This window comes from Vulpes lagopus, chromosome 17 (assembly GCF_018345385.1).
Source record: "Vulpes lagopus strain Blue_001 chromosome 17, ASM1834538v1, whole genome shotgun sequence".
Taxonomy (NCBI): Eukaryota; Metazoa; Chordata; class Mammalia; order Carnivora; family Canidae; genus Vulpes; species Vulpes lagopus.
In genome coordinates this window covers 21,558,400-21,580,584 of record NC_054840.1, presented here as the reverse complement: position 1 = coordinate 21,580,584, position 22,185 = coordinate 21,558,400, and the positions used below count along the sequence as shown (strand labels likewise).

The 22,185-nt window shown below is 44.7% G+C and overlaps 1 protein-coding gene across 22 annotated transcripts in view; it reads left to right on the top strand.

Annotated features, from left to right (window-relative positions):
• The window catches only part of LOC121477519 (LIM domain containing preferred translocation partner in lipoma), a 667,092-nt gene that overhangs the window by 61,435 nt on the left and 583,472 nt on the right, over positions 1–22,185 (top strand). For 6 of the 22 annotated variants that reach the window (XM_041731896.1, XM_041731910.1, XM_041731904.1 and 3 more), the window contains one exon: positions 3,608–3,730. The exons of the other annotated variants lie outside the window; for them this stretch is intronic. The gene's annotated coding sequence lies outside the window, so the exon portion shown is untranslated. The remainder of the gene's footprint in view (positions 1–3,607; positions 3,731–22,185) is intronic. 22 annotated transcript variants of the gene reach the window in all.

Genomic DNA, 22,185 nt, shown 5'->3' with positions numbered 1-22,185 from the left:
TTGGACATTAAATTGGGATTTTCATTCCTGTTTGATTCATAAATTGGATTTGAAGGCCATTTTTTTTTTTCATTAGATTTTTTTTTTCTTTAATTTGAGTGCAGTTGACACACGATGTTACATTAGTTTCAGGTATATAATATAGTGATTCAACATCTTTATGTGTTATGCTTTGCTCACTGTAAGTGCAACTACCATCTGTCACCAAACCTTGCTCTTTCAATATCATTAACTATATTCCCTATGCTGTGCCTTTTCTTCTGTGACTTACTCATTCCGTTACTGGAAGCTTATACTTCTCTTCCCTTTCATCTATTGTTGCCCATCACCCTACTCCCTCCTGTCTGACAACTCTCAGTGTGTTCTCTGTATTTTAAGTCTTACTGAAGGCCATTTTAAAATAGAAGTTCCAAAAAAGTTTGCTTTTGAAGCGAAATGCTTGAACATGTAAGGTTTCACACACGTGTTTTATTTTATTTTTTGAATGACAAATGGATTTCCACGCAGCGCACTTAGGGAACATACATAGCTTTTACAAGAGTCAGTTATAGTCTGCATCAATTAGAGCCACAGAATCATAAGCTTTGAGAAATTATGAAAACCTTGGAAGCCAAGGGGCCGAGCATTAATGCATGCTGCGTGTGGGCTCTGTGCAGTGCGTGCTGGAATTGGAATCCCCGGGGCAGGATTACTTAGACCCCGATGGGTAGGTGGTATTAGTGCTGTTTGGCAGACAGGGACCTTGAGCTCAGGGACGTTAAATAATTTACACAAATCCTGTATCAAAGCATTCAGCTTCATCCTGTACTCATGGTAGCCTCTAGAAATCCTTTCCCTTTCCAGACGCGACGAGGCCTACCTTTGTTTTGTGAATCCTTTAGCCTCTCTGTGCAGGAGCAGTCCCTGGTTCCGGACCAGATAGAGCAGTGGGAACTGGCAGTGTGGATATCCCAGAACTTGTTTCATTAATCTGGAAGAGTGTCTTTCCTGTTCCTGCCAAGGATCTGCTCATTTTGAGCACCTTTGACTAATCACTCATCAGCCTTTTCTTGTTCTTAGGAGAGAGCTTCGCCGTGGCCCTCTCTGGTTTTGAGGTCAGGAGTATATCTGAAGGCGGCTTCATATTTCCCCTAAAAAAATTACGGGTGGAAAATAAAATTCATTGAGTATTTCCCATCATCTCCTGCAAACACAGGGCGGGGGTTAGGAGTCATGGCTGTCATCTTGGGCCTGTCACTGACCAGGCAGAGAACTTGGAGCCAAGTCCTCCTTTTCGTTTTGGGACCTCAGTGTCTTCACCTGGAAGGAGCTGAGGGCATTCCAAGGTGACTCCTGAGATTTTAAAATTCTGCATGTTTTGTGGTGTCAAAACCATCAATTTCTGCTGAGCTGCATAATCCTGCAGCTGTTTCGCGGATACTTTTCAATCTTTAGATTTAATCTATTCAACAATGTATACTTTTTTAAAGGGAAGCTTTTATAGACGCTTCTGAAATATCAGGGTGGGGGGGGATAAATGGATGTTAAAAAATAGAAAACAACCAATTAAATAGTATATAGCATGTAATTCTCCTTGGAAACTTACCACGAAATTGAGGAGCACTTTAACAACTGGTAATTTAAATTGCATTTGAACTCTGCTAATGGTTTGTTTGCATGGGAACTTCAATCATTTCACAGTGGTTCTTTAGCAAAGCTCCTTGTTCTCTTTATGGAAGAGAAGAAAAAAAAATGATTAAAAGAGAAGTCGACTATGGAAGAGGAGACCACTGTCATTTGTGTGTGGAGGGAAGCCGCCAGGTGTGTGAGACATTGCCCTAAGGCCAAGGTGGAGAGCCTCACCTTCCAGTTTAGAGATCTGGCAAGTCCAGTGCCCTCTACTGCTGTTGTAGAAACTGCTCTGATTTCTATCTCCCTCCGCAAGGAGAGACTTAGGTTTCCAGGGGCTTGCAGGGGTGGTGGTGTCTATCTTTTGTTTTCTATGAGATCGTACTGTCTGCAGGTCTGGTGTTTGCCTCTGCAAAATCCGTTCCTCAGCAAGTTGGAAATGATCCCTTAGTCATTTCAGCGGAATGGCATTGAGAATTCTAAAGTCCTTGAAGACCATCGGGTCCCAGGAAACTCATTGCTTTGCTGGGCTCATCTTGATTATGTACCATTTTCCTGACTTCCTTTCTTTTTCCTGTTGGGCCATACCGACAGCTTCCAGTAGGTGGTCGGAGACTTGGATGTGGAAGTTGTGGTTTTGCTCTAAAGCTGATTGTGTGACCAAGGGCAAGTCCCTCTGCCCAGTGAGTTTTGGTGTCCTCCTCTGTCAATATGACTCTAACTGGGTCCATGGAGCAAGCCCTGGGCTCTCTGCCACTACCTGTGGCTCCTGGAGTGGCCACCTCCTTACTCTGGCCTCAGCTTTTCCCTCTGTCAGTTGGAACAGGTAAGGTGGGCCATTTTTAAGGTTCCTCCCAACTTTGAGCTGATCGCAGTATTTGAGGACTGAATGAGATGATATACACAAATCAATTTCATGGTTGGTTAAATAATGTTTAAAATGACAACAATGAAAATGTGAGTAGTGGTTTTTCTGGAATGTGGATTCCTCCTGCATATACAAAGCAGACATTTTTAACAGCCTACTGCCTTGGAACACTTGTCTTTTGGAATATGTACTGCATAATCCTTAGCAAAATAGTAATAAGTCTTAATGAAATAAAACTTGTAATGAGGGCTTACCTGGAAGTGTCAAGATTGTCCAGCTCTCTGTTGCTCACTGGCTGTCATTTTTTTAGACAGGAAAACTAAGGTTCAGAGGGGTCACTCAGTCCCACAGTTAGAAATTTGTCCCCAGGGATGATTAGATGGCTCAGTGGTTGAGTGTCAGTAAAATCTTTAAAAAAAAATGAGTTTTGGAAACAGATTTCTTTTTTTTTTTTTTAAGATTTATTTATTTAGTCATCCGAGAGACAAAGGCAGAGACATAGGCAGGGGGAGAAGCAGGCTCCCTGTGGGGAGCCCGATGCGGGACTTGATCCCAGGAACCCGGGATCACAGCCGCCTGAGCCAAAAGCTGACACTCAACCACTGAGCCACCCAATCTTTGTCTGCAGCTGAGACTGCGTTGAGATTTTGCTATTAATGTTTTCTTGGCTAAAGTATGAATATCTAACTATTGATCTCTTTCCCCACTGCGATGATGATGAAGTTGTTTTTTCAGAAAAGCTGGGTTGCCTGCAAACTCCTTTCAATGATTGTGTGACAGATTGGTGCAAGAGAAGTGCCAGGAGCTGACTGGGGGCTTAGCAGGTAGAGAGGGAAGCCATCAAATTTGTGGGCTTCAAGCCTGGCATCATTCCTCATATGGCCTAGTTAGTTCATAAAGCTGGAAAGTTCTAAAGCTGGCAAGTTCCTAGAGATTTGTTGTGTGTGTGTGTGTTTAAAGATTTATTTATTTTTAGAGAGAGGGTTGGGAGACCGGCAGAGAGAGAGAGAGAGATCCAAGAACGCTGAGATCAAAAGTTGAAATCAAAAGTTGGCCACTTCACCAACTGAGACACTCAGGTACCCAAGAGCCTAGAATTTATAAGCAACCCCCCTCTCCCATTTTCCACAGGTGGAGACATTGAAGCGCAGAAATACAACTGAAGACAAAATCCAGTCACCTGGTTCTCGTTTGAGGCCTTTTCTTATTGTTTTCCTGGGCACTCATCAGAGGGAAGGTATTTTTCCTCAATTGGTGAGTCCTATGAAGAACGGAAGACTTTTCTTCTATAAACAATGACCATGTTTAATGAGTTTAAAAAATCCATGGTTTCCATTGAACACATGGGCACTGGATGCCGGGATGGAGTAAGAATTAGAGAGGAAACACAATCTTCTTTCTTTTTATCTTGAGTTGCTTTCATTGACAATGGACAGAATAGAACAATGCTTATAAAATGTGTGGCAAAGCAGAGGCAGGACTCCGCTCTTGGAAGGAACATGAAGAGAAATTGGAAGAAAATTGGGGGTAGTGATGAGTTTGGATTGCCAATAATTGTTTTGCTTCCTTCTTTCTCCTTTGGCATGGAGGGAAGAGTTCTTGAAATTGAAGAACCAAAATCAAGATGTCAATGAACAGTGTTATGGGCGTTTGTGAGGAAAGAAAAGTTGTATTGTCGAGTGATTCTTGTTTACCTCCACATGAGATACTTCTTCTGAGATCTCAGTTTATTTTCACAAAAGTCCTTTGAGGTAGTAGGGGAGGCTAGATTTGCTCAGGCAAAGGGTGAGACCTGTTGTCTTAAGGGTCTGCTGGAGTTCCACTGGGATCCCGTTCCACACTTAGAAAGGGGGGTCGCGAGCAAAGGGAAGCTTTCCCTTCGGTTTTGAAATACTTCTGAGTTCCACAGGTAGAAGAGAACATCATGTTCTAGAAAATAGGAGTGGTGAAAAGAATAGCGGTGTGGGCCGCCCTTGGCTGGACAGAGATCTGAGGAGAACAATGAGAGAATTCTGGGAAAAGCTTCCATTTAGAATTTGCGATCTGTGATCTCCTTTCCGAGGACCCGTCCCTGTGTGCCCTAAGCACTGGCTGTATACTGGGTAAATAATATGCCTTGCCATGTTTATGGTATAGTTTTTCAAAACAGAGCAGATGCTGTAGTGATTGATAAAACCTAACCTTATTTAAAAGTGTGACAGAGTTTATGGTTACATTTTGTCACCTTTTCTTAATCAATGTCTCTTAAAACAACAATGACCTCCTGTGTGCCAGTAGATCTGCATAAGATAAAAGACTGGCAACTACTGCTTCGATCCTTAAATACCTTACTTAGCTTATAAATTTCACGCATGGTCTTGAATGTTTTGCCCTGAGCATAGACTTTAAGAATCAAATGTGAATCTTTGTTTCCTGCTATACTTCCTGAGTTTTTTTTCAGTGTTTAAAATGAAATTCTGATTAATATGAAGACTTTTACTTGGATTAAAAACCAACCAACCAACTCAGTGGTGATGACAGAATGGGAGAGAGCACATAAGCAGGAGGAAGCTGGAAGACACTCAGGAGTTTTTGTTGTCCGTAAGCTAATTGTGAACCAATAGTGGCTCATGTCTCCTAAAATGCCAGTGCAGCCTTGGACTGCGTGAAATAGAGTATGGCCTCTAGAACATGGTGGACGAGGGATTGTGCTGGAAACCTGCACATCCAGTGGTGAGGTGGGCTTCGGGGCCAGGACTCAGCTCTGTTTCTCTCTTACTACTCCTTGCTCTGCCTTCTGTGTGTTGGCTTCAACCTTGGATGTTTCATTCTGTGTTCAGGAGATGGCTTCCTGCTGCATCCTGGGCTCTAGGCCTCCTCTTGCCTGGAAGAGGAAGAGCCTTTTGTACCAGGTCCCCATGGCCCTGGGTTACTTACTGTGCATTCCTGCACAGTCACTGAGGCCAAGAGGATGGGACTGTGCTAAATGGCCTGTGCATTGGGCTCTCCTCTGGAATTGAGTCTGATGACAGTCACACGGAAATTTCATGGCAGCTACATGGCATAGAAGAGTGGTCCCTCAAAGAATATCTGGGTTCCGCTACAAGGTGGTGAGAACCACCATCTAATGCTATTTGGGTGATTGTGAGCTTTCTTTCTCCCTTCCTAACAGACCTCCTCTAGAGTGTTGGACTTTATTGCTTTGTCCTCTGAAGGGGACATTAGCCAGATGGACTGTCTACACAAGAAAGCTCTCAGGACTAGAAGTGATTTCTCACCAGGAACTGTTATAGGAATGATACTCCACTGGAGAGGGCAGGATGCAGGGCACACGTGATGATGGCCTTTGTGAACATAAAACCTGGTCAGAAGAGGGACAGCATCTCTGTTCACAAGGGCATTGGGATCTCTAGCACATGACAGGGGCACAGTGCATTTTCATGGATAGAAAGAATGAATCTAAAGGTAGTGAGTGTCCCTTTCTCTAAGAGCATTCCATCAGACCCTGGCCATTCTCTGTTGGGGAGTTTTAGGAAATCTAGCAGAGATGAGGCTGGCTGCATGGCTCCATGAGAATGAAGCAAATGACTGACAGAATGAGTCTTTTGGGGCAGAATGGCTCAAGAAGTTTGTGAATGCATAGAAAGGCAGTGAGTACAGCAGGGTGGGGTGTCAGAGGTCTGCCAGTTGTCAGATGTGCCCCCCGCCCCCAGAAAATCAACGTCCCCCTGCCTTCATTTCCCTGATCTGGGAATTAGGAAAGATAACCATTGCTCCACGTGCTTCTCATGTTTGCTTAGAGCACATGGGTTGATAGATGCCAACTTGTTTTGCGGACTATACAGTGTGGTACATACATGATAGATTATTACAGTTGTGTTCTTCTTTAGTTTAATGGCTCATCTTGAATATAATGAAAAATGAGACCATGTAATGTGTAGTCCCCAGCACGGTGCCTGCTACATGGTATATGCTCAGTGTATGTTCTTCCTTCCAACCTTGCAATCCCAACGTCGCCATCGGATGGCCACTGATTTGTCCTCAGTCTTGGAAAGGAGCTAGATCTGGAACCTTGCTTAATGGTAATGGTTGGAATTGAAATGAAATTCTATACTATTATTACCTTGCATATTTGATTTTGCTCTAGGGTAGCAGGAGGTGGAAGGTGGGAGAATTGGGAGACTGAAGAAGTCTCCATGCTTGAGAAATCCCTTAGAAATTACAGTCTAGCTGTTTGACTCTAGCTTTGTTTGATTAGATAATCACGAACTTTCTGCTCTAGGCGTCACCGACCCAGTGGGAGTCAGGAAGGAAATTATTTTCCTCTGTTGATACTAGTGTACAATTGTTGACGGCAGCCAAGGGCTTTCATTTTTAATATTTCCTCTTTGGTACTTAGAAGGATCAGGTATTAGTCTGTGCCGGAAGCAAAGCAACGGTCACTTCCGCCGGAGGTGAATGTCTTGGCTCCCTACAATTACTCGGTCAGGTGGTTTCTGGGCATGAGTGACCATCTGCTGAGCCAGCTTTCATTGCTTTTTATGTTATTGCTTCAGAAATACAAAAGGACTTGCTGGGTCTGAGCAGGAACCCATCCAGCCACCTAGGGTCCTGTGGCTGTTCTATAACCCAGGGATGTCTTGTAGGAGATATTTGCTATCCATGAAAGTTAGAGGTAGAGTGCTCTCTTCTCTCTCATTTCCTTCCTCCTAATCCCATATTCTTCTACTTCCTGACCTCAGTACAGTGGGGATACTTCTGTTCTGTGTTGTGTAGAGCCCTGGGAGGTCAGAGGAATTCTCAGGCTCTCCTACTTGGATTCCTGTGTGGTAGAAGGGCTCTGATGCCTAATGGATGGGGGGCCCCATGAATCCTTGATAGATCGCTGCCAAATATCTACCCCTGGTTCATAGACTCTGTGCTCGTGCTCTGCCCTGATCTACTGTTTGTCTGGAAGTCAGTAAACTTCAGGATCTTTAGGACACTACAGTGAATTAGGCACAGTTCCTAACCTGGAGAAGCCTATGCACTACTTGGAGAGAGAGATATACACATAAGAAAAGCACATTAGAAAGAAGGGTGTTGTTTACAACACACATTTATTAATCACCAAATCTGTTTCAGGGCCCATAGAGATGCTTGGGAAAATGGAGGTAACTTAGCCTTGGGTCTCATGGGGCTTATTTGAAAGGTTGGGAGGGTGGGAAGAATTGAGAGTGTTGAGAAAGGTTTCCAGGAGGAGGGGATCTGATCTCAAAACCAGTGAGTGAGCCACGGAGCCTTATAGCACAAGCTCAGAGTGCTGGCAGGGTACTCCTGTGGACATCACTTGGCCCCCTGAGGCTGGGCAGGTTCTGAACATATGTAGCTGATCGCACAATATGGTTGGGCAGGTAAGGAGTCTTTCACCTTCCAGGTGTGGTTCCGTCTCCATTTTATTTCCTGTCAACATGCTGCAGCCAGAAGTGTCATGTTGACTTCGAGCTGCACTGACATTATTTCTGTGGTCCTCTCTGTGTGGCCAGAGGATGCCTGGGTATGTGTCACCAAGTGGGAAAGCATCTCTGCATTGAGAGCAGTGAGGGAGGGCGGGCAGGGGTTTCTCTCAAGAATTCCTGATAGCTAATCTCTTATAGTCTCTTTCCGGGGCCTCCTGAAAAATGGTGGAGTTGGTAGGGACTAGGACTGGGCCTCTCCTACTGGGCTGCTATCTTTGTTATCTACTGCTGCCTAACAAACCCTAAATTTAGTGCTTACACAAGGACCATTTATAATCTCACACTGTCTGTGATTTAGGCCTTGGGAGCAGCTTAGATGGGAGACTCATAGCCTCTCCTGAGGTTGCAGTCTAGGTGTCTGCTGGCCTGTAGTCTCATCTGAAGGCTCAGCTGGGGAGGACCCAGCCCTAGGCTCACTCACAATCACTGGCACAGTTTAGGTCCTCATAGGTTGTTGACCTGAGGCCTCAGTTCCTTGGCAATGGGCTGAAGGCGGCCTTCAGTTTTTTTGCCACAAGGCCTTGCCATAGGGCAGATCACAACATGGCAGCAGCCTTCCCTCCAAGCAAGTGAGCAAGAGTGAATTCCTCAGATGCAAGTGCATAGCCTTTCTGTAACTTCATCCTGGAAGTGGCACCCCTTCCTTCTCCCTGATTCTGTTTGCTCAAAGCAAGTCACTAAATCCAGCCCACACTCAAGGGGAGGGATCGTACAAGGGCATGAATACCAGGAGATGGAATTCTAGGGGGCTGTCTTAGGGGCTGTCTACACAGATGCCCTAAATTAGACGATGGGAGCAGGAGTTACATGGAACCACTGAAGAAACTGAGCACACCTCTGTGGGCCAGCCTTACTTGAGGACTTTTGGGAGAGAACTCCATTTAAAATCTGAATAAAAGTGGTGATCTGTGACTGTGCAGGATGCAAACACGGCATGCATGGCTTTTCAGTGGAAGCACACAAGTTTTCAAAGAATGCTGTACCCTCATACCTCCACATTTTTACCCTCCCTAGCAGTTAGAGCTACTTTGGTAGAGGTGCTTGAATGTTTTTGCTTGAGCTTTTGCTGTACAGGTGAGATGCCAAGACCTAGAGAGGGGAGGTCTTTGACTCCCCTCCTTTGACTGAGGCTCCTTTGACTCTGGTCCGGAGCTTTTCTTCTACTTTCTGTGCACCGCCTCTGCTTTAGAATCAGTCCATACCAGTACTTGGCATATTTCCTCTGCTTTTTGCCACCTGTGTTCTGTCCCAAAAAACAGATTAGGTTGAAATTTGGAGTCTTGAGCCTCAGCTTGTTCCTTTAGTTAAATTTCAGGGCCTCCATCTCCTGTTGGGTCATGCCGTGTCCCCAAAAGTTGCATAAATCAGTGTTACTTGGCTCAGTGTGTCTCTGCAGTTTGAATAACATTTGTATTAAGAACAGTGAGCTGATACAAAACATTGCTGTGGGGCTGACAGGATCAGACACAAAACCTCAGCCAGTACCTTCTGTCTGGCAGAAAGTTCTTTCCTAGAGCATCTGCCCCCCCGCTCCCTTCAACTGAACTGTCTTGTATAAAACCAAGTGCAGCAGTCCATTTTATAGAAGATGGCAGGTTCCCTTAGAGTCATCCTTCACATTCCTAAAAAATTAATGGGAATGGAAGACTTAAAATTATGGTCAAGCTCATTAGTAGCCCTGTAGCCGAAAGAAGGAAAGCCTGCTTGGGTCAGGAAGACTGTCACTGGCCAGTGTTAATACTGCTCCCCAGCTCCATGACCCTTTTTGATTCTCAATTTTTTTTTTACACTATTAATGCTTTGACAGTGTTGCTGGTCTATTACTTAATTTTTACTGAAAGTCCATAACAGGATATAGTTTTGATGGGGTGACGGTTGACAAGGTACAGCAGAATTTGGAAGAGGAAGATTCTCATGTATTAGCTGCCTCATCTTACTGAAGCCACCTAATCATTTTTTAAACTGGTTTCCATCTTTGAAAACCTGGTGCAAATAGCAGCTGCCTCAGATTCTTTTGTGTTCATAAAGCAGCATAATGTACACAGAGTACCTGCCGAGTACAATATGTAGTGCATAGCTGGTTCCCGCTAAACATTAGTCCGTGCTCTCCATGAGAGGCTGTAAGTGCTGGAAATCACTCTTGGTTCATGCTTTGTCCCCCCTTTGCCCTGTCCCATTGGCTTGGACCAGACCTGCAGCATTTGCTTGTGTTGTCCCAGAATACGCAAAAGCCTTCACGTTTATACTTTTGCTCAATGACTCCCAAGACATAAATACAGACATCGTAACGTGCTCATATTTTCTGGTATTTGGGACTATAGTAGCTCTGAGAACAAAATATTCACAAAATGTGTCTCACGAGCAAGGACTTTTGGGCACCAGTACTTGAAAAGTAAATGTTGCTTTTAATGACAACAATGGTCTGGTCCAGAGGATGAGCTCCACTCAGCTGCCATCAGCCACCTCTTCGTAAGTGGAAGCTTCTCTGGGGCTGCCCAGCACTGACCGTCTTTGGTTCCTCTTCAGACTTCTTTAGGATGACATCACCTCACCCTGCTTCAATGGCAACTGACTTGAGTTATATCAGTTATTAAAAATGATCTAATATTTCCCTTTTAAATCTAGGGCCCTGGCTCATTCTATGATTAAGCTAGTGATTTATTTATAATATGGTACGAGACGGCTGCAGCCACTCTATGATGTAATCTAAGAATGACATGAAAACAAAATAGGCTTTTACATAATGAAAGTGTTCCTGTAATACATTTTATAGCAAGGCTTTTTTTTCCCCCATTGAGAATGGAGAGAGATTCTTGCCTTTCCTCCCACTCCTTCCTTATCTTCTTTTCCCATTTATAAGTCTTAAGGCCTTGAAGTCAATTAAAAAAAAAAAAAAAGAACCAACAATCCAGGAGCATTGGAAACACTGCACAGATTCTGGTTTGCTCTTCTCATCTTGTCTTATCATCTCCTTTGCTCTTCTCTCCATGGTCACCATGGCTGCTGCTCTGCCCAATGGCCTGTAGCCTCACCCTTCCTTTGCTTGTGCTGTTCCTACTACTGTTAATGCCTCCATGATCCTGAATTTTCTTCTGCTGAAGTCACATGCACTGTACTGGTTCCTACAGGTAGCAGTCTTTTGCAGACTGGTTCAGATGCACCTCTTTCTCTAAGCCTTCTCTGAAGCTTCTGTCCCCTACTTAGAAACTTCTGTCTTTCTGATAGAACTCCATGCAGTGGCAAGCTCCCCATCCCCATGTTAAGGCATATTCACAGCATATCAGAGTTAGAAGACACAGAAATGATTTAGGGGAATGGGGAAGGGGCTTCTGTAGTTCTGGTTCTGCCCTTGACACACTCATGGCCCACCTCTGATTGCCAGTTTCCCCCTCTGAAGAATGAGTGGTTTGTATTTCATTTCATACAGTCCCTTGGGGGTACTGGTAGTGGCTCCTTGAGATGATGTGTTGAAAGGATTCCGAAACTGTATCCTGATGGAGGGGAAATAGTCCACGATTGTGTAGCAGTATCTGCCGTGGCTGTGGTTGGTGAAAGGAGGGTGGAGGCATACAAGAGGTCTCTTGGTTGCTTTTGGACTAGATGATTTATGGAGATTTTTTTCTCTTTAACCTTCTGGGATGCTTTGATTTGGTGACTTGAAGGGGTGTCTTGCCCAAGGTCACACAGCTAGTAGTGGCTAGAATCCAATTTCAGGTTTCGAGATGGTTAAAAACATATATTCTAATCTCACATTTATCCATGTAGGCTGGCTGTGGGAGTTGAGAAGCTGGGATGAATAAGACTAGAGGGGCCCTGGTTTATTGAAGGCACAAGACTCCCTCAAATCTGTATGTCCTTGGGGTAGGGTAGGGCCAGGGGATACCTTTCACCTCTTTGTCTTCTTTGCTTCCAAAGAGTTGTCATGTCATACAATTTTATTTATGTCAAATGTGGCATTTTAAGGTCAAAGTAAGAAAGTAAGGTGACTTTTCTGGGGTCTTCTTGGGTCAGTGTTCACAGAGTTAGCCATGGAATCTTTTGGTTCCTCAGCGCCTCTCTCCTTGATCCCAGAGAAAATGCTTATCTCTCAGCAGAATGCTACATTGCCTAGACTCTCGGTCAGTTCCAAATGACAAAGGGTCCCTAGAACAGTGAGAGAGAGAGAGGGAAGTTTTGGATCGCTGATGGCACTGGAAACCAGAGCCTTTTGAGAGATGAAAGAAGGAACTGGAAGTGGTTAGTGTGGAGAGGAGAGAAAGGGGATGGAGGAAGACAGAGTAGAGTGGGACTCTGCCATGGAAGGGGATGCAAACTCAGTCTTTGTGACCTCAGACGGAGCTCTGGAAGCAGAGGGTGGAAGCAACAGAAAGACATATGAAGGAGGACTTAATATTATGGGGAGACCAGTGGAATGTGAAATGTACCATTTTGAGGTGTTTGACCTCAGGTTATGCTACAGGTATTTTGGTGGAGGCTGAGACTGATGGGTCCTTTGTAAAGGGAATAAGAGATTGGACTGAGTGTCCATTAAGGCTCTCCCTGTCCAGAGAGTCTGGATTTTTCTGGAGGCACGTTTTATGTGCCTCTAAATAATTCCATTTTAAAATGAAGACTTTATGGAGGAAAGTGATTCTTCCTTTCTCCATGGTCTTGGCACACATAAATGCTGACTTATCTTGGGCAATCTTTTGTTTCACTTAGCATTATTGATGAAGGAAAGCAGGCTGACTGAGGATGTCATAGTACTTTTTTTGTACCGAGTGTATTTTTGAGGATGATTTCTGTACTTTTTCAAGGTATTTCCAGAGATTCTGTTCTGTTGGCCTCCCTCAGTCTTCCCTCCCCCACTGTCAACGGTTTGCTTTTTCTGTACTGTCAGTGTACTTTGTTTATACATCCAGTGGAACATTCGTGTCACTTAGCTCTGCTACCTAAGTAGAGTTTCATTCAGTCTTCCTTCTTTACTAGATTATAGAAGCTTCTTAAGAGCATGAATCTTGTCTTATTCCTTAAGAGGACCTAAGGTGCCTAGGGCAGTGGTTTGCAAATAAAATGATGGCTCATTAATTTAGCAAGTATTTATTGAGCACCTGCTGTGTCATAGACACTATTCCAGGTTCTGTGAACAAAATCAGACAAACCTTCTATTTGATGGAGATAGACCATATATAGATTAATGCAAAAACATATAATATTTCAATTGTAATCTATATTCAGAAGAAAAATAAGACAGGTTAAGGGCACAGGGGTGGGGAGGACACAGATTTAAATTCATTGGCCTGAGATTGTTCCTGATGAGGGTCCACGTGAGCCCAGACCTGAATGAAGTGAAGCAGTAAGCCAGAGCTAAGAGGAGGAAGAATGTTTCAGGTGGAGAGAAAGCAATCGCAAAGGCCCTGAGGCCGAGGCCTGCTTGGTACACTCTAGAAAAACGAGGAGGCCGGTGTGGCTGGAGTGGAGTGCCCGGTTGGAACAGTATAGGAGAGGAGCTCACCCATGCTCATAAAAATCATTGCAACAACAAATACTTGTTAATAAGCACCTGTTGAAGATTCTCAGAAAAAAAATGCCTTTGTGATTTAGAGAATCCGCAGAAGTCTAACAAAAGGATGACAAAAGCTATTTCTGCTTTTTAGCTTTAAGATGCAAGGGCAGTAGGTGGGCGCTGGGACCTTAGCAGTGCACAGCTCAGAACAAGTCCAGATGCAAAGGGTCCTGGTTGCCCTGACAGAGGACTCTCCTCTTTGATTCTCTGCTCCTGTGACAGGCACACCTGCAGGGAGGCTGGGGCAGATGGGCAATTGCACGCCTAATCACCCATTCAGGCACCCACTTATTTGTTTTCCGCATGCAAATATGGGTTTTTTGCAGATGGATTTAATATATTTGTTGCTTCCTCATTTTATTTAAAACAAAACAAACGATCAACCATGTCAGTTGAGGGCAACAAATAGAAACATGAGTATTACGGTCTTGCTGTGTGTGCTGATTACACGGATGAAAGGGATCCTAGGCAAATCAGTGTTTTCTGTGCGCGTTGATATTATTATTTTATATTCTGTCATTATTACTGTCATTATTGTTAAACAAAAAACGGTTTTAAAGAGGGAAGTGGCATTTTTTTTCCTAAATCATTTTCTCAATATTTTAGGCTTCGTATTTTTACTGTGTGGTTTCCAGTTTGACCTTTTTATAAAAGTTTCTGAACTTCTGGACCATTGTTTAAAAAAGGGCATCGTGGAATCTCCAAAGGCTACTGGCAGGTGGTGCCTGCAACTTCTTTAGCCTGAAAATAAACAAATAAACAAGCACAAAGTAGGAGTATTTGCCCCTATCGATGCGCTATTATTATTTGTTGTGCAAGATCATGCAAAAAGTCACTTCCATCTATCTGAGAGCCCGTAGGTCGACAGCAATACCAGGTAGAGGTCTTTGGTGGGTGTTTGGTTTGATTTGCAATGACATTTCAGAGCTCTAGAGTAGGATGTCCGAATTCTTAGATACCTTGATAAACTCAGGGAAACTCAGGCCTGGGGAGGTAAAATGACTTACTCAAGGTCTCAGAGAGGGAGAGGTAGAGATTGGACTTGGGCAGCTGGAACTCTGGCAGATGGCTGCCCCTCGGGCCTGGGGTGATGAAGACATTGCTGGAAAACCCACAGGAGAAGTCATCTCAAGGTGAGGTCTGCGTGCAAATGATGTCTACGGGTCTTGTTTCTCTCTCATAGCCTAACTTAAAAAATCCTTTTGGTATCAAGCCTTAAGCAGAGAAGCAGCAGTGGAGAATGTGGATGTGAACGGCTTGTAGCTTGCCTGATAAGGCTATGGACTGTGTAAGAGTCAGTGTGTGTGTGTGTGTGTGCACATGAGAGCCTGGGGTGCAGATGGGAAGACTTGGAGGGAGAGGGCAGACCATTGACAGTAGGAACTTCTTACTTAGGCACAGAATTTCTGAGCTAGAGGGAAGGGTAAAACTTACTGAATTTGAATGCTTTATTTTGTAGAGGAGGAAACTGATATCCAGAGTGGTTGAGAGCCTTGCCCCAAATCATTCAACTTTAATTGAGTACTTAAAATATCAAAGCAGCAACATCCTTTGATAGAAACTTTTATTTGGGGAAGTACCAGTCATCACTATCAAATCATATTTACTATTAGCCAGTGAGCCTGCTCCAATGAGATGGAGTGTCTGCATTTTTTTTTTAAGATTTTATGTATTTATTTATGAGAGATACACAGAGAGAGGCAGAGACATAGGCAGAGGGAGAAGCAGGCTCCCTGCGGGGAACCCGATAAGGAACTTGATTCCAGGACCCCAGGATCACGCCCTGAGCTGAAGGCAGATGCTCAACCCACTGAGCCACCCGGGTGCTGCATGGGGTTCTTTCTTTAGATACAGTTTGGGCAGGAGGAGAATGTCAGGGGCTGCAAGGGCTCCAAATGTGGGCTTTCTCTCTTCTTGCAGACCTCACAGATACCTAATGAGGCATCACATAGATGCTTAATTCATTGACCTCCCCAATGGCAAACTTACAAATGATCCTCTGAAAAAATTAAGATTGGTGATCAAGACCAGTTAAGTAACATTTTATGGATCTTTTATGTATTCTTAAATGAATGACCTTTTCACCTTTATTTATTTATTTATTTCTGATTTATAAAAGAGATTTATTTATTTGAGAGAGAGAGAGAGAGAGAGAGAGGGAACGAGCATACAAGTGGGAGGGACCGAGGGAGAGGGAGAGAGAATCTCAAGCAGACTCCCCTGAGTGTAGACCTGGACGTGGGGCTCGATCTCATGACCCTGAGATCATGACTTGAGCCAACATCTAGAGTCCATTGCTACACTGACTGCACCACCCAGGCGTCCCATCCCTTTCACTTTTAAATGTCAAACATTAGGATGCTGGATTTATAGGGAGGGTATGTATGCAGAGACCAAGGTGGTATTTGTGTTGGCAGCCTGAGAGGAGGACGATCTCTATGTATGAAAAGGGCAAACTTTTGTCAGGGACCCACTGAGAGAGGCTTCCCGTTGTGTGTAGTGGCTGTAAGAATGATAAATGGCCCTGGGGACAGGCTTCACATGGAAGGCTTCTAGGGGCAGAAGGTAGCGAGTGAGGAAAGGACTTTTTTTTTAAAGATCTTATTTATTTATTCATGAGAAATGGAGAGACAGAGAGGCAGAGACACAGGCAGAGGGAGAAGCAGGCTCCATGCAGGGAGCCCGATGCGGGACTCGATCCCGGGTCTTTAGGATCACACCCTGGGCTGAAGGCGGCGCTCAACTGCTGAGCCCCCTGGGCTGCCCAGGAAAGGACTATTGACATGGCATGAGTTCAACCTGCTGTGCCTGCTGTCTGTGCAGGGTGTCCCCATTGCTCTTTGCTCTGATGTACCTGTAGGACAGGTTTGCTCCCCACTGTCCTGGACAGTCCCAGACACCGGTCGTAGCCTCTGGGTCTGTGTCAGACACGGCGTGTCGGTCTGTGTCTCGCTACATCTCGTGTTTTTTTCTCTTCTCCCCTACCAACCCCTCCCTACCTCCCCTTTGAAAAAAAAAAAATCATCCGAATTATTTGAAGGTTTATGTATGTTGATTTTTTTGTATTTTGTAACTAATTTGTTTCTCGTTCTATCTGAAGCTAATTCCGTTTTTGCCAGGCCACACTGTAATATACTTGAATTCTCTTTGGCCCTGAGTTCTTTTTTCTTTTACTTAAGAAAATGTTTTATCCTTTTCTCCTCGGACCTCCAGCTTTCTTGTCCACGTGGCCCAGCTATTTTTGAAGAATCTTTAGGGAGTTATTGACTTTGTTAGAACTACTACTAGAGCAGCAATTCTGAAGACCGAATCCGGCATTTAAGTTGCCTTTCCAGAAATAATTTATTTCTACTCCAGCTTCAAGGAGTAGCAGTGGGGAATAGGGCATTCTGAAAATAAGAAAAACATGCCAAAGGAGTCGCTGATTTCCAGCGGGGCACATGGAAAAAAGGTTTTCATTTCAGTGACCTCTCTGCTCGTTGGAAAACTCTGGGCTGGTGGATTTCATGATCCCGAGACTCTGGGCCACTCTCGAGTTACAGGGGGTGATGAGGGCACATCGCAGGGTGGAGGATGCTCTCCTCGGGCCCGTGGGGGTGTGGAGACATGCTGTGCTTTGGCATCAAGACCCAGCGTTTCTTCCAGTTGGGTAAGGTTTACGGACCGGCTCTACCGAGTGCCCAAGTACGCGGAGATGTACATAGTGCAGGGAGTCAGACTTAATATGGGTTAAGTTGTAGGGTGGCTGTCTGCCAAACCCGGTGATTCCTACTGGATTCGTTCAGCATATGGACAGACACAGGCCCGTTTCCCGTTCGGCCCTCCCCCCAACCCTGAGTTGACAGTGTCTTTATTCGATTCTTTCTTGCGCTCCCATCTACATGGTATTATTGAGAATAGCACACCTAAGAAGAGGCTGGGGATTGCTGAACTCCGACCCCGGCCCTGCCACACCACCTGTGGAACTAGTCACAGACATTTTCATTTACTCAACAAATATTTAAATGAGCACTTTTTACACTTCAGGTACCAGGGATACGAAAATGTGTAAGACACGGTTCTTACCTTCGCTGCTTTCGGTCAAGGGTAGAGAGGTCAGTACACAAATAGAACGTGAAGTGACTTCTCCTTTTGGGTCTCCCTTTTACATAGCAAAGGGCCAGAGCTGAATTAGATGATGGCCCCAAGGTCCCTTCTGAGGCTAATGGGGCATCATCTGTGCAGGATTCATCGAATATCCGAAGATCGCTTATTTAATGGAGAATTGGCCCACATTTCCCCCTTCTCCCCAGTTTATAGGGGGTGGTGCTGAAGATGAGGGAGGCAGTATCGACAAAGTGCTTTAATAAGCAAGTTACAGAAAGACATGATATAGGTTCGAGGCGTTATTATTAACAGCAAAATGAAAACAAGGGCTGATGTTTTTAGAGAGAGAACAGATGGTTCTTTTGTTTGGAATTTGAGTATAAAGGAGAGGAAAAAAAAGGAGATACTTGCCATATTGTTTAGGCCCTGAATGTGAGTGACTTTAAAATGCCAAAACAATCTGGTGAGGAAAGTCCCATGGATTCAAAATAGCTCCTACACTGATCAAACTATAATTAATTTAACAACAACAAAAAATGACAGTAAGAAAAATCCTAATAAGAAATGCCACGGTGACAATTGACATAACCTAACAAAAACTCCCGTTTTTGCGTCAGCTCTAGAAACTTAGTTTTTCCCCCGTGTTCAGGAGTTCCACCACACAGAGGAACAAATGAGTGGGAACTGATTTAAAACTGTGTTTCTTTCTCAAGTCGTCCCCCCCCCCCGACCCCCCGCCGAGTTATTTCAGTTTTCCATGACTCATAAAGGAAACCTTCAGGATTCGCAAGAAATTGGCAGTTCTCTCCTACCTTTGCTGTTGGATACTGATCGAATGATGGGAGCTGGTGTAGTTGAATGAGAAAGCAAACCTCAAAGGACTCTGGGGGCATCACAGAGGGCAGGGGCTGGGAAGGGCCTTTGAGAGGTGTGAGAGATGACCTTGAAATGACTTTCTTTCTTTCTTTCTTTCTTTCTTTCTTTCTTTCTTTCTTTCTTTCTTTCTTTCTTTCTTTCTTTTTCTTTTCTTTTCTTTTCTTTTCTTTTCTTTTCTTTTCTTTTCTTTTCTTTTCTTTTCTTTTCTTTTCTTTCTTTTTCTATCAGTCTGTACGATATAAGGTTAATGAATGTATCCTTTTGGCAGCATGCTTGCCCTCCGATGGCCTGTCACTCGTGAGCTGATGGAAAATGTCGACTTTGAGCATGAGCTCATGGGCCACCCAGCTGGGGGCATTTAGTAAAATGTGCGGTGAGACCTTTCTTCCAGGTGCTCTCTGACCCACGCTGTGAGTGGGCCTCAGTTTCCCCATAGTGGAAGAAAGAGGTCCTTAGCATGTTCATTCTGACACTGATCTGGATTCAGGTCTGCATCCTCTCCTAGAGAGCTATAGGAAGGCTGGGGATGGTTTTTCATATGAGAGTGTTTAAAAAACAAAACAAAAAAAACCTTCTCAAGACAACAAGAATAAATAGTCCACTTTGCTAAGGTAGGGGCCCTGTATCCACCATCTGAGCCTCCTGCCAGAGGTGGTTCCTCAGTCCGCTGCCTTGGATGGCAAGGTGGCATGGTTGGGCATAGCCAACTCGTTCACAGACCCAGGGGACCAGGGTGGGCATGGGGAGAAGCACCACCTAGTAGTGTGGAGTTCTGGGTGCCGCTTCTGGATGTCCCACTTCTGCTACCACCCATGTGTGATCTCCCTGAGCTTCTCCAGGTCTGATTTGCTGGTTGGCCTGTGAGTTATCGGTGGGATGAGATGATGTTCTGCATTCTGCTCCGCTCTCAAGCTCAGGCTTGGCTCAGAAGAGTCCCAGGGGCCCTTTCACGGTGTGCCGCGTGTGTTTCTATCAGACACCTATTTCCTTCTACCTTGTGTCTGAGTCAGAAGTGTTACTTCCTAGTTGTAGAGGAGCCCCTTTCCATGCCCTTGTGATAACCGAGCCCTCTTCTCTGAGTATCTTCCTCTCTTACAGCTGCAGGTGCGCACACCTCTCCTTGGGCATCACTGTGTGGTGCTTGTTCCATATGACGTGTTCGTCTTCCGCCCGGGTCTGTGAAATCAGCCATGTCTTGCACATTTCGGAAGCCTCTGCATGTCCCTTGGCACGTGGCAGATAGTAGTTTTTCAATAAATGTCAGCTAAATGAATGAGTGGTGGATGGTGATCCCTGGTTTACTCACCCGGTTGTTGGTTTCTGGGGGGCACAGGCTGGGGCTAATGAGGTTCTTTTCTTTCTCTGGATGCCCAGCCCAGGGCTTCGGACGCAGCATGTCATCGACTGCTGTTGGTCCAGTTGCATGAAGAGCGGTGGCGATGGGTCTAGAGCAGGGAAGGCACATTTAGAAATATGTCGTTTGGCTTGGTCACGGGCTGATGGAGGTCGTGGAGCATTTGCGGGTCTCTGATGGGGCACCATGGGGCGGGGGTGGGTGACCGCTTCTTCTCATTTCCTCCCTGTTGTACCGGGTTGCCTGGGCCTGCTGTGCCAGTGATGATGGGTCTCGTCCTTGGTCGGCTGTCAGTCTTCTTCTTTGCATTCATCCTTCAAGTCTTGAGTTAGGGTAAATTGTGTGCATAATTCCACCTCATTTGATTTTCAGCAGTTTGTGGGCAGGGCTGTTTCCTCCTTATTGTGTTCCCCACGGGTGCTGGCACAGGGCTGTCCGCAGAGGAGATGCTCGGTAAATGTTTGCAGACTTGAATTTCATCCTACTGACTTTGCTCCTCTCCCGCCTTTCACCTCCTCCTAGGAGCCAGCTTGTATGATAATACCACCCATACAACAAAGGCTGCAGAGTAAACTTAATAATCAAATAACAAACCGTGTTTCCTTCTTCGCTGTTTTTGTAGATCAAAATAGCTTTGCTTTTGGGTGTGTTCTGCTCTAATAAAAACAAAATAATGGCAAATATATTGTGTTACCGTTACTTCTGCCGTTTTCCTGTAAAATCTTAATTTGTGAGGAAAAGAAGACTTCTGTTTCTTTTTTTAAAAGAGATTTATTGGGATGCCTCGGTGGGTCAGCGGTTGGGCGCCTATCTTGGGTTCGGGTCATGACCCCGGGATCCGGGATCGAGTCCCACATCGGGCTCCCTGTAGGGAGCCTGCTTCTCCCTCTGCCTATATCTCTGCCTCTCTCTCTCACTCTGTGTCTTTCATGAATAAATAGATAAATCTTTTTTTTTTTTTTAAGATTTATTTATTTATTTGAGAGAGAGAGAGAGAGAGAAGGTGCAAGGGGAGGGAGGGAGAGAGAGAATCTCAAGCAAACTCCCAGCTGAGTGTGGAGCTCAATGCTCGGCTCCATCCCAAGACCCTGAGATCCTGACCTGAGCTGAAATCGAGAGTCAGTTGCTTACCTGACTGAGCCATCCAGGTGCCCCAAGATTTCTGTTTCTTGATGGTAATTGTTGAACTACAGAGCCAGTTTTCCGTTTTATTTCCTGACCGATACCATACAATGGCATGATGTAATGTGAGGATTTTCAGATGGAGAAATAAGTTAGAATATCCTTGGGTATTCTATCTGCTTCTTAATTGTTTTGTTATCTTGAGTAAGATTCTTTATTCCTCATTATTTCTTTATCTCTTAAAAGGGGATTATTGGGATCCCTGGGTGGCGCAGCAGTTTGGTGCCTGCCTTTGGCCCAGGGCGTGATCCTGGAGACCCGGGATCGAATCCCACATTGGGCTCCCAGTGCATGGAGCCTGCTTGTGTCTCTGCCTCTCTCTCTTTCTCTGTCTGTGACTATCATAAATAAATAAAATTTCAAACCACACAACCTTTAAAAAAAAAAAATAAAAGGGGATTATTGAAAAAGGCAATTTCCACAACTTTTTTTTTTTTTTTTTTTAACCCCTATTGGCATTAAATCCATGGTACTGGAGAGCTTTGGGAACAGACAAATAGTTCTAGGCATCTATTTATTTTTATGCCCTTTAAGTGGGAAGGTGAACCCTGAGCCCCTGTAACCATCAGCCTCAGTAATATTCAGAAGCCCCTGGGAAGCAGATACCCTGCAATTCAGTGCACTCACTTGGGATTAACATCCTCTGTCTCCCCGCCCTGCTTGTATCCCAGGCTCAGATTTTGATATTTAATTATGGGGGTTCTTTCTTTCTTGCGTTAAATATCTTGTTCAAAGTCACCAATCCATTTAGTGAGTTGATTTATTGACATTGAAGGCTTTTCTTTCCTTCTACCGTCTCAGATGAGAGATTGCTTTGCTAGAGACTAGTGACCCAAGGCCTAGAGAGGAGACTCTGGTTGCCTCAGGTCACCCACATGAACCAGAATAAGCACTATATTCATCTGTAAAGGCCCAACAGGAAGGTTTCTGACCTTCAGAAATCAGAGAGGTGTGTCAGCGTGGAGTGTGGAGTCCCCAGTGTGCTTCACCTGACCCTCTGTGAAATGAGGTAGTGATTTCTTTTCTGCCGGGAATCAGAGTGCTCTCTAGATGACCTCTGGAGAACTTCTACCCTGGGGTCTATGATTCTCTGAGCAAATACCACCCACACCCAAAATACTAGTTGCCAAGTACTTCGATGGGGAAAAAAGGGTTAAGGTTGACAGAGTGCAGTCCCTTTGTTAGGAGT